Here is a 14,570-nt window from a genome sequence, read left to right on the forward strand (position 1 = left end):
CTTGAGTAGTGAATGCAAAACCATGTCCTGCCCTTGGAAAGCTGTTTTACTGATCTATACTAATGACATTGACTGGCAAAGATTATGAAGCCAAAATATCATTTATATTTTAGCTGGAAAAAGTGAAGGAACAGGGAACCTTTCCTCCTACTTGCCTTTAGGAGAAAGGATGGAGCATTGAGGACATTGTTTTCCACTGAATTTCGTGGCCTTTTTCCAGATCTGTGACCCACGGCAATGAGGGTGGGAGGAGACAGGCCAAAAATCCATGTGGGCAGTCACCAGGGAGCCCAGGCTCTGTGCTGCCAGCCCAGTGCCACAGCCCCTCACTGGGGCTTCTTCAAGCAAGGGATAAACAGACCTTAAATTCTACAGTTCGGCTTAATGTTGTTCTTATAAATGGTTACTTGGGGATGGGCAGGTGAAGCAGCAGAAGGAGAGGTGTGGGCAGCACTGGTGCAGATTATTTCTTAGACACTGCTATCCTAAGTATGATGATTTCAGTATAACTGTAACAGACACGGATTCAGGCTAAGATGGTGACAAGGAAGGGAATTATATTGCCAGTTTCTTTTATTAAAACTTTTCTTCGGTGATAGATTAGAGATATGAAACTATAAATGAGACTGTCGACTGACAAGGCTTTGCCTGCAAATCCAATATTATGAAGGCAGCTTTCAGTGACATTCTCTACCTCAGGCTACCAGCAGATTAAGCAAGTCATTTCTATTGCTATTGACACTGATGCAGTATTGTTTCTTTCTCATCTCTTTTACATGCCTTGTCAGTAAAAAAATATGATAATTCCCTTCACAGTCACCAGAGGTGGTTCTACAGGGCTTCAGAGGATGGTGAGTCACTGTCCTTGCTCGGAGCTGAGTGGCCACTCATGGCGAGAGGAGCCCGTGTCAGGAGATCACCGATGTTCTGCACTGATGACATGAAGGGCTGTTACAGGCTTCTGCTTGGGATGCACATAGCTAAAACAAGAGGATAGCAGACAAAAACCAGTCTTCCCATCTGTATTTTTTACATTCAATTTATTAGTTAAATGGCCACAAGTTTGTGATTTTTGTTTTAAAAATGCCTCTTTTTTTTTTTCCCACCTTGCGATGTATGAAGAGAAACTTAAGTGAAGAGGATTTTTAAGCGATTTTAGGAAGTTTTAGTCGGTGAAAAATGGGATCTTGGCATAATCAATGCTAAGGAATATTATCTAAAAATGAAATAGAAATAACATATGCAAAATCGCCAGCTCTGGCATTATAAAAAGACCTCAGAGAGAGGAAACAGCTTAACAAATATCCTTGCCCAGGGCTGTTTTTCAAAGACTGAAGGGGGTAACTCATGCAATGGCTCACACCAGCCCTACTGCTAGCCCTGACATGAGGAGCATATGGCAGTGTAAGAAGAATAATAGCCCCAAGGGGAAGATGGGGATATAGCTAAAGTTTAGTGTGCTACAGCTGTTTCCCTGGGCCTGGAAAGGGGTTCTGAGAAACAAAGTATAAGCTAGAGCTAACTAAACCTGTAGCAGGGCCTAGGAGGAACCACAGCCCCAGTCTGAGGAACACAGAGTGGGGTTCAGAACAGCTTTTCTCCTGCTTGTTTGTCCTGAGCACCTCAACTGCAATAGAAACAATTTCTTGTCCAAGTCGAACTGCAAACCAAATTGCTTGAAGGTTATCAGGTGTGTGTGGAGGGCCTGAAAGCTTTAACTGACAGATAAAAAGTCACTTTGCACATTTCTAAGGGAAATGCAATGGCAGAAAGTGTTTTCAAGATGGGTAATATGCATGGATAACACCTCATTTTTGTATGTGTTGTGTTTTGTTGGTTTTTGGGTTTGGGGTTGGGTTTTTTTTAAGATTTTGGGTTTTATCCATGTTCTAGTCTGCTGCAGTCACTGCTCTTTTCAGACAAAACTTGGGATAATGAATCTGTCATAACGTGACATGACAGGCCCATGAGATCTGTGTTTGAGCATTATTCTTGAGAAACGAGAAACAGTGCATTAAAGCATCCCTGTTCATGTGGTGTGCCAATCACTCCCTGACAGCCTCCCTTTTACTTCATAAAGAGACTTATTAGGGATGGTGATGAACCATGCTAGTCCATTTACTAGCATAACAGGAATTATTAACTCTAATAAATGGATTATTATGTAGCCATTAGGTATCAGTTATAAAACTGCTTAACATCTGCATGATTACTTGTGAATGGGTTTGGAAATGAGCTGAACTGGTTATTTATTGACCATACTAAACAGCACTGTTTATTGACTTGGCTCAGTAAGTTTGATTTTTCAAGCTGAAATGCAATTCTAAGTTTGTAATAGAGTAGTTGATGTGTAAGGTGATTCAGAAACATGGTATTTTTCTGAAAAACTGCTAAACTTACAGTAAACAGGATTCTATAATGAACTGAGTTTCTCTTTCTTTTCAATTTCATTGACTGATTACTTCTCAATGTCCTCCTGAGACAAAAATCTAAGAAACTAGAGAATTTAATACTATAATAGCTGCCTTGATAAACGGCTTCCAAGAAGTGCATGGTCCTGTGAGTCAGCAGCAGCCGAGCTTTGGTGTGTGAGACTGTCCTGCTGTCACACCGGGCACACAGCACTTCTGGCTGGCTCTCTGCTCCGCAGAACATTTGCTGCGTCAATACTTCAAAATTTACTGCTACAATCCCTTAAAAGACTGAAGCAAATAAACAAGTTTAATTTCATGGGATGTAGTCATCTCATGGAAGTTGATCATCTTTATCTCCGCTATATAAAACCAAATTCTAGTCTGATTATTTTTCTAGAAAAGAAAGGCTGATGGTACAGCCTACTGACTTAATTCTAATAGAGAAAGACAAGGCAAGGGAAATACTGAGGTCATCAAGTGCCAGAGTTCAGTAACAATTAATGCATGTTAAATGTTTAGTGCGTTTAATTCAAAGGACAGACATTGCCCGTGCATATGCTCAGAATAAGAAAGAAGCATTTTAGCACTCTTGAAATACACTTAATTGCTTTTAAACACAGAAGACTGCTGGCATTCATGGATATAACAGGAACTTTCAAAGATCTAGCATCTTGGGGATTTTTGGGGTTTTGTTCAGTAGCAAAACCAAGTTGTTCTTGTGAAACAGATAAATATTATTTGACTTATGTTTCTGGTGAGTACAGAGCTCAGACTTCTAATTAAAAAATCTATAAATTATGGTGGGAAGAAATGGAGTTGACATGATAATGAAAAGGTTGCACGTGATAAAGTTGAGCATTTAAAGACCTCCAAGAGGCCAGAGGGTGTGCGAAAGCCAATGAAGGTCCATGGTTAAAAGGCGTTGCAGAGCTCAGACAGGCTGTTGGATGTGACGTGCCAGCAGGGTGAAGTTGCTTTTCCCTCACTACTCTTGCCTGCTTTTTCTGTTTCCTTGCTCTTGCCTTGCAGCAGGAGACGGGGAAAATGCCATCCTGTGGTGTGTTCTTGACCATCACAACAGATACACCAAGGACAATCAGTGTTCTAAAAACAAAAGCATCCACAGGAACAAAAGACCAATATTATGAGGCCAATCCTATGTGATTGGTGTCTTTTTATATTTGCCCTGGGCTGCAGACAAGGTTGCAGAAGATGTGCCTGGTTGTTCCTAAAGCCACAGCTCCTGGGAAAGGATTTGAAGCCCTAGAGAGATACTGCTGAATTTCCATGAGCATTTGGCCATTTCCTTGCTGTATTTGCTAGTATTTAGTGAAAGATGGAATAGAGGTCTGGTGTTCCAGTTGAGTAAGACTTAGAAACGGTTGGAAATTTTTCCACTAAATGCTTTTTTTTTTTTTTCAATTAAAGACTAAACTTTTTTCATTACAAAATTAGTTTCAACCACAAAGAAAAAATTATATTTTAACAGTGTTTGCATTGAGATTCACCCCCCACCTTTCCCTTGAATGGAAAGCCACTGTTATTTGCAATAAAAACCATATTTGCTTCAATGTTGAAGCAAACCTGGAGGAAAAAAAGTGCATCAAACCCAAGCTGAATATTTTCGGGTAATTGAAACAGAATACTCATCTAAACTTAAACTCTCCCCACCCCAGCTTTTATTTCCAAATTACCTTGAGTTGTCCAATTTTAATAACTCTTAAAACCAGAATTTCATATAGCTGTATCATGGCTGAAGTTTAGAGATTTTACTTAGTGATTGGTGTGTGCATTACACAAATATAATTAATCATGAGGGCGGACTGAATTTATCCCTTGAAAACCTTTACTGTCTTACAGATGTTTACAGGCTCAAGCCTGCGTGCAGCTGGCAACTGGCTGCTGCAGGCTCCGAGATAACATCTACGTTTTCCCAATGCAGTTTGCTTTCTGTGTTTCACTGTTAGAAGTGTTAACTAGCAAATGTCTTGTTAAATTTGCAAGGATGGGCAGAAGGGAGGAGAAACAGAAACGGCATGATATGCCAGAAACAGACTCTCACAAAGAAAAAAAAACAGGCAGGTGGTATAATGGTGTTTTACTTAGATGGAGGGAGAAAAGCGCTTATGGAATCTTTTGGGAATTATAAAGGAAATATACACATTAACAGCACTTTGTATCTTGTACAAACAATTACAGACGTGGTAGCTTGATTAATTCTGTAAATATAGAAGCAGTGAAGCAGCAAGTGATTGCAAATAATTTTGGGTTTGCTGTATGGCTGAAGGATCCTTTCTTGTCTTACTGCATTGTAGCACTGTCTTTAGCTTCCTTGTACTGGCTTCTTTCTGTTTTAAATTGAGCAAAATGTAATTAAAACCACGTGGGCACTTCCTACAGACAAAAGCAAGGGCACCCAACATTAATGTTATAAGGCTCTGTCACCAGAATTCAAGGACTGTGTCATGTAGCTGGAAATCAGAGCGGTAAGATTTTCCTTGGGCTGCTGACAGGAAAATGTAACATATGCTGTATTTCACAAGTACTTATATTTTCAATTCTGCATCAGAGTTTGTTGCCTATTATTTGCTTGTAGTTCACTGCTAAGGCTCAAGGAATGTTCTTCTCAATTTACAGCTCTATTAAACTGATAAATCAATCACTTGTGTGAGGGGAGGCAGTTTGCCGGCATTTGCTTTGCCAACACGCCGCCACCCACAACAGTGTTCACAGGTCCTCGAGGATACGGCAAGAGGGAGGAAGCCTCCCCTCTAACTTAATTTTTAGAACACGAAACCTGTTCCTGGTGCTCTGAGCATCTTTAATGAGAATGTTTTTGAAGAGTTGTCATCTGCTAATCCAATATTTGGTTTTGCATTGCTGTTTGACAAAATAGCCACACTATAGTTTAGGAGGTAAAAGACATTTTTTTTTAAGAAGTCCACATTAGGTTATTTAAATTTTAATTCCCAAAAGGGGAGAAATCAAACCAACTATCCTTGGGAGTAACACAGAATATTTTTGCCACTGTTTAAGTTGTCCTACTACTGGGATTTGCTTGTCTTTCCTTGGTTGTATGCTTACTTCTAGAACAAAAGTGTCAAGGCAATTATTTTTAGAAGTGTCTTGAGACTTTTGTCTGTGGTGCTTAAGCTGCTCTACTGTATGATCATTGGTTTAAGTAGCGATAGACTTTTTATGCCTTTAACCACACAGTAGTGAGGTTCCCTGAATCAAGTTGGCAGAGTTCACCGTACTGTGCTGGGCACTTCCAAGCTCTAGTTAGGATTTTCGGAAGAACAGTGCCAGGGTCTGACTTAGAACAGAGGGGCATCTGTGGGAAAGCAAAGTTCTCATTGAAGCTTCTTTTCTAACAGCGGACAGTACAGATCTAGGAAAGGTCCCTTCTTGTTAATTTAAACTGAACAAATAGCCAGGTTCCTTCTGTTAACGCAAGTAATTTTGCATAGCCACGTGGAAAGAATCACTTATATTGTGCTATCTGTTTTAAAACTAGCAGTCTTTTCCTTAGACAATGTAGATAACTTTTGTTTTAAGTTTTATTATTATGATCTACTACTTTTGTCAATATCAGCGTACTGTTACATATTGCCTCTTAGTTAGAATGATGAATTTGTACAGGCTATATTGATGTTATTCTTCTTTTACATGGGTGTAATTGATGAAAGACCTGGCTGAGTGTCTTGGAAAGAGAGAATCTAAAAATATAAAATGAAGAAACATCTTCTCTGTCTGCAGGATTTCTCATATAAATAAGTTTATGGTAATGTTATGTTTCATCATTTATCATAATGTCAGGATGAATCCTTTCATGCCTACATAGCATTTAAATAAAATTAGTAAGAACTTCTGTATAACTTCTGCAGTAACACTGAAGCAAACAAATGTAATGCGCATAATTATTTTCCTGTGATTGCAGTGAGATACTTAGTTGTTGGTCCTTTATTTGCATTTGACAAATAATTCACTTCTCTAATATTTTCCAGTGCCACTCCCCCAGAGTTCTGCATCAGACAAATCTGCATTTTCAGGTAAGTGTTATTTTCAGCAGTGCCATTGGGATATTGTGGAGCACAAGCAGGAATGTCTCTCTTGGCCTCCTGGTAGGTTGGGTTGTACCCGTACTGACGGTTCTAAAGCACATGAGACTGCTTGGAGCAGTGAGCTTAGCGGCTGCAGTTTCCTTATCTAGGCAGCCAGTCAAAACATTAGGTTGGTGTCTGTTTTTTGTATTATGAAAGCAGATTCTGTCAAAACTTTAGGTTGTTTGAAGTGTATTCTGTATATATGCTGAGGAATGAGGCAAGATGGAAGGGAAGAAAAACATCTCAAAAAGAAAAACTCGAGTCTGGGTGAAATAAAGTGGTGTTTTGTACTGCGATACTTGTTAACAAGCCTTGCTTGACTTTCAGATCCCCTTATTTAGAGAAAAGCTTTCAGGGACAGCAGTAAGATTCTCAGCACTCCTGAAAATGAAGAACATAAATAATAGTTTGTCTAACTTTTAGTAGCCAGCTATGAGCAATTTGTACTGTGTGATCATATTGTAAGGTATTTTGAATTCTGAAAGTGTCTCATTCCACTACATCAAAACACATCTTTAGAGAGAGAGTTGTTTTTAAACCCTTTTCTGTTCTGCCTCTTCACTTGGCTGCTCTGTTACTGTCTGTCCTAAACTGACTCTCTGTACACTGTGGAGTGAATTATATAATCGCCCTTTTCACTGAAGATCAAACATAAGAAACTCTATTCTACAGATTTTTTTTTAAATCTGCCAGGTTCTGATGTGCCTTTGCAACCACCTCGCCAGTGAAACTGTCAGAAGACCATGGTGCGTGAAGACCTGCAGAAGCTGCCTCTTTTGCCATCTATTCCGCTATTAAAACAGAATCTTTTATTTTCATGACATTACTGGAGATACCATTTCCACAAGTGGGAACCCATAAACTGAGGTCTTGTTATTGGACAATATGTTATTTGCTCTGATGCAATATTTAGGCAGTGGTGACCCATCTCTTTAATGTAACTTCTCTGGGCTGTTGCTGAAAGGAGAGTTTAGCCTTGACCACTTCAAGGCTTCGCTTCCTTTGTGCTTCCATAGAGAAGGTGATGGGACCAAGTGGCTGTGCTTAAGGCCAAAGGTAAGCGATGGGATCTTCCTTCTGGAAATTGTGTCACTGTGGCAGGAAAAATATGGTGTTCTGCTGGGCAAAGAACGGCGTCAGTAAGAAATATATGAAAATGCCCAGTATATTGAATAGTCATGTTTCTTTATGTCATTAACAGTTTCAGGACAGACAGCATGCAAACTGTGCTTGGATATTGAAGGATATGCAAAAACTCTAAATCTGGATCAAGACTTAATTTTGAGAGTGTAAGAGTTGCTTATTGAGGATAAATTGGATATTGCAGAAGGACTGAAAACTTCACTGCAACTTTCATCTCATCAAACTGTAAGGCGTTAGTTTCATTCTTTGAATCAGTGTGTATATATCCAAGAAAATCCTTCCTTTATGATGTATGGCTATCACACTGAAGTCAAAACACACATGCTGTCTGCAGGCCATAGCCAGGTGAGAGGTGACAGGCTCACCAAGCTGCTTGTTTGGTTTTGGGGTTTTTGTTTGTTTTTAATTGAATAGGTGGTGCTTGAAGGGAAGTGGCACAGATTATGATTATTTTAATTTTATGGATCAGTAAGTATGTTTCCCTGTTGCACAACAAGCACTTCAAAACTGATCTGTCTTCCTGCACTGTAGGCTTCAGATTCACCTTTGCCTAAAGCACCCAGCCCTGTTGGCAGTTACCATCCTGGAAAACGTCCCTTTCAAACACTGTCACATTGTAGGTCACACATTAATCAGAGCACACCTAATCCCTTTAACAGCTGAGGTACTTTCTTTAAAAACTTTTTGAAATTATTTTTGGCCCATGAATGCGAACCATGGCATCAAGACACAGACTTGCTTTCAAACTTATAAATATCATAGGTCTTATTGTTGTCATGGAATCCGTGTCATGTTCCTATAATGTGCAATGTGCTTGTCACACCAGACACTACAATCACTGTTTTGTTTACCCTTTCCCCATTCTGATTCTTAGTTTCTAGCAATGCCTTGTCCAGGTGTGATGCAGACTTTGTGACATTTCTCTGACATGAAGATGAGACCATTAACTTTCAGAATGCCTTCTGCAGCTCTGGCTTTCCTTACGTGTTTGCACTGATCTGATCTGACTGTTATATTGCAACACATACTCCAAACCACAAACTGTACAGATCTGGAACATGAATTTATTCATTCCTGGTGTTCATCTAGCCCATGGCAGTTACCGTATGACTGAGCAGCTCTGGGAAGCCATCGGACATTTCCAGATGGTGCACTTTCTGTTGTGTAAGGTGATTTTTACCATATACCTTTCGCATTGGAAATCAGATATGCCACTGTATAGGGTTTGATGAATAACTCCACAAGTCAAACTAAAGAGATAAACTGAAGAGGGGCAAAATAACTTGCCTGTTCTAGTCACAGGAGTGGTAATTCTTTCAAGAAGTGCAGAGACAGGATTTTGTTTTAAAATTAAATAGCTTTTGGCCACAAGTCTTTACTGTTTGTGGTACGCCTTCGTATAGATGCCATACCTTTAACAGTCCTTCCTGTGGTGAAAGGACCTGTGACTTCGGAAGCTAGGGTCCAAATGAGAACAGGGATGTGCAGCAGGTTAAAATGTATCTGCTCTACTCTTAAGGAACCATTTATTGGATTTTTTTTTTCTTAATTATTAACCAACAAACCTGAACTTCCCCTTCTCCACATGTGCTGGAGTGTGGTTGTCACCCTGTAAAATGAAGCTGAAGGACCAGTGAATATGTTTTTGCCTGGTATTTATCTGAACTTTGCAAACAGGTGCTGGTTGTTTAACATGGTATTATTCCCCAGCTTCTGGATGCTGCCCCACATGCTTTTCTCCCTTTCCGAATCATTATCTGTAACAGCTTGGCATGCATTAGGCTTCATGGGACTCATTACAATTCCTTTTCCCTAGCGGAATTTCTCCTGGGCATGATGGAGATAAATTGATAGAGTTGTATGGGAAAGGCTTGCACTGCGGTGTCAATACTGTTATTGTCTGGATAAACAGGATACTTGAGTTGCCTGCTAATAATCTGGCAGCTGCCTGTTAATAACCTTTCATAAAATTGAAATATTTTAGAAATTCTGTGCTCTGGTGGCAGTCTAATCTGTAATGGATGGGGCCATTTTAAGATGATGATAATCAATTGTTGTTTATGAACAGAAATCAGCATAATATTCAGTTAAAAATAATTTAGATATTAGGATATGACACTGACACACATTAGGAACTGGGGAACATTTCAGAAGAGGAGGAGCAGGAAGGAAGGGTTGAAACCTTGGTTAGAAAGGAGCCAGGCTGCTGGCCATAAAAACTTAAAAGTGCTAAAAACTGGGAGGAGGCTGACAGATGTGGAGGAGCACAGATGTCAGATGGCCGTGATCTCCCCCATGGCTGATGGTCAGTGCGTGTCTGAAAAGGCTGGCAAGAAAGCAGCACCACTGCAATAAGCAGGGAGAGCAAACCAGACTCTTTTCCAGGTCAGCTGACAAGGTGTCCAACACAGCTGGCAACAGACCAAGGGCAAAACTTGCCAGTTCCAAGAGCTTTGAAAATAGAACTGGGATTCTTGGTTCCATAGGACGAGCCCAGCAGAGACACGGACCTGCAGAAAGAGGGTATTTGGTGGATGGGATGTTCCCAGGCTGTCAACTTTACACAAATTGACAGAATAAGATGTACGTGTGGAGGGGTTGCACTGGTTTTGGAATTTAAAATGAAGTGTAACAGTATGAAATAATTGTTGAAAAAGTGAAAGCAGTATGAAATCCCTGTAGTTGGAAGTATCACACCGTAATAATAAAAATATAGCATTAGATTTGTGTGAGTACCCTCACCCTCCGTCAAGATATAGAAAGAAGACAGAGTTTAAGAACTGGCAAATTCAGGACAGGTACTGATATTGGGATGTTTCAGCAACCAACAGAACTAATGCCTCATCATCTATGACAGGACATAGAAATAAGTTTTTTGGAGGTAGTAAATAGCTCCTTTCCAGAACTACTAGTCTTGAATCCCAGAAGAGATCTCTTCTGGCTTTTGTCCTGAATAGCACACAGGACCAGTTCAAGAAGTATGTGGGAAAGCTGATCTGTAATAGCAATTACAATATGATTAGGCTTAACACTGCAGCAGGAGAGACTAAACAAAACAAATCCAGAGCACAAGTGTTCAGTTTAACAAAAGGGAATTGCATACTAATAAGGCAACTGGTCAAAAGGAAGAGAAAGTGTTATGGGAGGAGCAGGCTAAAAAGCAAGAAGCCTAGAGGAAGCCTAGACACTTTTAAATTATACTGAATTAAAATGCAAGACAAACTCTCTGCTGAAATTTGAAAAGAAAACAGAGTGGTCCAGTAAAAACCCTATGTGGTTCAATAGAAAATTAAGGTGATTATCATGTAGAAAGGACTGGCATTTGTAACAGAAAGTTTGTGTCCAGAAGAGAACAAGAGAGGCCATAAGTCATGGCAGATCAAATGAAACCAGGAAATGAAGGTGGCTGAGAGACAATTTGAGGAGCACCTTGCATAGGATGCAAAAAAAAGAAATCATAGTTAAAAGCTATTTCAATATAAGAAAAGCAGGAAGACTGCAGAAGTCTGTCCTGTCCGCAAAAATGGCTCTAGAAACAAATCCAGGGATGATGGACCATGAGCCTGACTTCCATCCTTCAAAAGGTGGTAAACTTGATCATAAAGATTAAGATTGCTAAGCATATAGATAAACTGTTGGGGAAAAAAGATCTCCATCAGAACTAGATAAACACGAGAAATAAAATAAATCTGAGTTTCCCAGCCACTGTGAGTTATCTGAATTGGGTCAAGGTGCCTGTGGTTACTATAACGTACCAGGTACTCAGACATGCTATGCAGTCTCACCCATGATGACTTTTGTCTGTCTTGTTTTCATTAGTCTAAAGCAAGACAAAAGCTTGTGTTTTGGGGTGTCACTAGGGAAATAAATTATGATGTTTCTCCAGGAAGAAGGTCAAATATGAAGGAAGGAAATAGCAGGCTATTTGTAATGATGTAGAGCGTGCGTGTTGTTGGTGAGGAAGGACTGGGTGGTCCATAGACCAGAGGGTGAAGGAATTTTGGAGAATGTGTCCTGTACACAGGAAGCAGCAAAGCAGCTGGAAGGATGGATGGAGACAGAAAATCACGTGTGTATGAAATGTCTGTGGCACATGCAGGAGCAAGGAGTGTGTGTGATATATGAAGGAACGCAATTCCTTACATGGGTATTTTCTTGCGTGGGGCTGTCATGGCCGGCTGTCCTACATGCAGGTGCCCACGTGCCCTCCTAGGCTGTTCTGTGCAGACCCCACTCCTGCTTCTTTCCCAGTTGGTCTGACTCCAGATCAGTGTCTGTTGCTGTTGCACACATGCAGGAGGTATGGATGATGGGCAAAAGGGATGGTGAACGTGGAGACTGAAGGTGGCTTCAAATGTATGGACAATAAGGACCCTGTGTTCTTGGATCTTGGGTTTTGCCTGCTTTGGACTTATAAATAACCTTTGGCAACACTGAGCAGCTCCTTAAGGGAGAACATATTTACATTTGTAACTGCAGAGGCTGCTGCAGCAACTAAATACACAATGAGGTCATAAGGTCTAAACAGAGCTCAGGATCTTAGTAAAGTTGATAAATGTAAAGGAAACGTATCTGTAAAGTGTTTGGACAAATAAACCAAATATTACACCACAGTTATGGAATTGTCAAAGCTAGCATCTCTGATATTCTAAAATGTGCTTTTCAAATAGCACGTTTATTACTCAGGGACAGGTTAAACAGCTAATTCACTTGGGACTAATACCACAGACCCATCAAGGAAGCATATGTGTTTTTCAGTTGCCTGAATTATTATTCCTATCTAAATGGATCTATTGATCATTAATGATCTAGAAACTCTTAGGGCATGACAGGCAAGTGAGAAAAATCCAATAAGCTCTCCACTGTTGCAGAATACGAAGCAGCAAAACCGCTACTGTTGTGTTCTTATGGCATGCCTCTGAAACACTGCATGAATTAGTAAACAGGATCTTCTGGATGCTACAGGCTGACCTTCAGTTCTCTTAGGAGACAGAGAGATCTACTGAGTACAGCCTTTCATTAAAACAGTACCTATTTTCAAACAATACGTTATAAATCAAAATATATTTATGAAGATCATGGAGTGCATAGCACAAGCAATCATACTAATTGTTATTTACGGCCTTGGGAATATCTTTAACATGAACGCAGCATTCCTGAAACTACTTTTTTATCATTATAATTTAAAGCAAACTCAAGCATTTTTAACAAATGAATATCTTCACCTATGTGAAATAAAGAAACTGCTAATGAAGACATGACTGAATGTCATAGTTATCTCCCGTGCTTTACTGAGTTAAAAATCCTGGTGTGTGACCTCTACTATGTGACTGATTGGGAGAAGAAAAACCTAATTGGATTATTTCATCAGATGTCACCAATGGCTTTCAGACATTTAAGCATGTTTATTTGTTCATTAAGAAGCAAGAAGTTCGTGTTTTAAGGAACTATAAGAGGACCTCTTAGATTCACCAGTAAAAAAGTCTGGAATTATACTGTAGGTTGTAATATCAAGAGAGATTGCTCGTCACTCGAGGCCTGATTAAGGCAAAGTGTCTTATCTACAGTCCAGTGTCTATCCAGTAATTATTAATGTGTCTTAGACCAATAAAAGAGTGTCTCTAGTTCTAGAGCTTTACTGGAAAATCTCACCACTTCCACCAAAAATGCCATTTGGATTAAACCACTTTAATGAAAGCATACTTATTCTGATCTCTTCCTTAAATAATGCTTTGTTTCTAAAGTATTTTGCTTTGTAGGTGTCAACAGTAGCAAAGTTGATGTGTGGCCATAGAGTTTAAGGGATAAAACTTTCTGTAGATTTCACCCTCCCTATAACAACCAGTCGTGAGGCCAAGATCCCGCGGCCCTCTCCATGTCAGCACAGCAGAGCAGATGTTTCTCAGCCACGTTTGGCCTTGCAAGCGGGACAGCGCGTCAGCTCCGATCAACATCTGTACCAGGAGCCAAGTGCTTTAGTGCAGGTGTGGAGCTGCTCTAACCTGCCTGTGGGACACAGGTTAGTTGATCTTCTAATGTGGACAGCACGAGCTGTGTTTGCTGTGGAGTTACTGGAATGGTTGAATAAACTTGGCATTGTTCTCCATTGCATGGTACAGACATGCCCTCTCTTTGCTATGAAATCATTTGTATGTAAGAGGAGAGGGAGGAAGATTCATACCCACTAAAGTCCAATATTCCTCCTTTAAAGCAGTAATGGAATAGTGTGTGCTGAGTACAGTACTGGCTTTTGCCCAGTGAACAAATAAGAACAAAATCAAATAGTGGAGAGCAGCTCGATAACAGAGCAATCAATCTGTCTTAACTCTGAATAAGACATGGGTCATGTAGAAGAAAGAGCAGATGTGCACATAGTAAAGATGTATAATGAACACGCAGTGTCTTAATCCTGGTATTTGCGAATTCATTAATTCTTTGCTATGCTTTTCATATCCTTGTAAATTATTCTTATAAGAACTATATAAACGTGTTTCAGAAATCTTAGCTTAATGATTCGGTATTCTTCGTACTTGTTTGCTTTTGTTTGTTTGTTTTTGAATGGCGATCTGCATGTTTTTTCTTGTACTCAGGTACATATGTGTGTTTATAATATACAGAATAAGAAATGAAATAAAGCTTCTGATGTACTTTTTGCATACAGCCACGTTTGTCTTGGGTTACTTATTATTTTGTCCAATATAAACAGTGCTTTCCAGGATGATATGTCCTAAATAAACTTGCCAGATACCTTTTAGACAGCAGACTAGAAAGAAGAGCTAATCCTGTGAATACAAATCAATCATGTTTTATTAAGCTAAGCTACTATTAAATATAGTGTAGAACAAAGCAGTTTAAGAATCTGCCAAGAATAAAACCCAATCAAACAAAAACAACAAAACAACAGAAA

At 39.7% G+C, this 14,570-nt stretch overlaps 1 long non-coding RNA gene across 4 annotated transcripts in view; it reads left to right on the forward strand.

Annotated features, from left to right (window-relative positions):
- The window catches only part of LOC136102800 (uncharacterized), a 64,916-nt gene extending 50,593 nt beyond the window's left edge, over positions 1-14,323 (forward strand). For all 4 annotated transcript variants that reach the window (XR_011739268.1, XR_011739270.1, XR_011739269.1 and 1 more), the window contains 2 exons: positions 6,422-6,466; positions 7,214-14,323. This is a non-coding gene — a long non-coding RNA (uncharacterized lncRNA). The remainder of the gene's footprint in view (positions 1-6,421; positions 6,467-7,213) is intronic.
- Positions 14,324-14,570: the final 247 nt, after the last annotated feature.

The sequence above is a fragment of the Patagioenas fasciata genome, chromosome 5 (genome assembly GCF_037038585.1).
Source record: "Patagioenas fasciata isolate bPatFas1 chromosome 5, bPatFas1.hap1, whole genome shotgun sequence".
Taxonomy (NCBI): Eukaryota; Metazoa; Chordata; class Aves; order Columbiformes; family Columbidae; genus Patagioenas; species Patagioenas fasciata.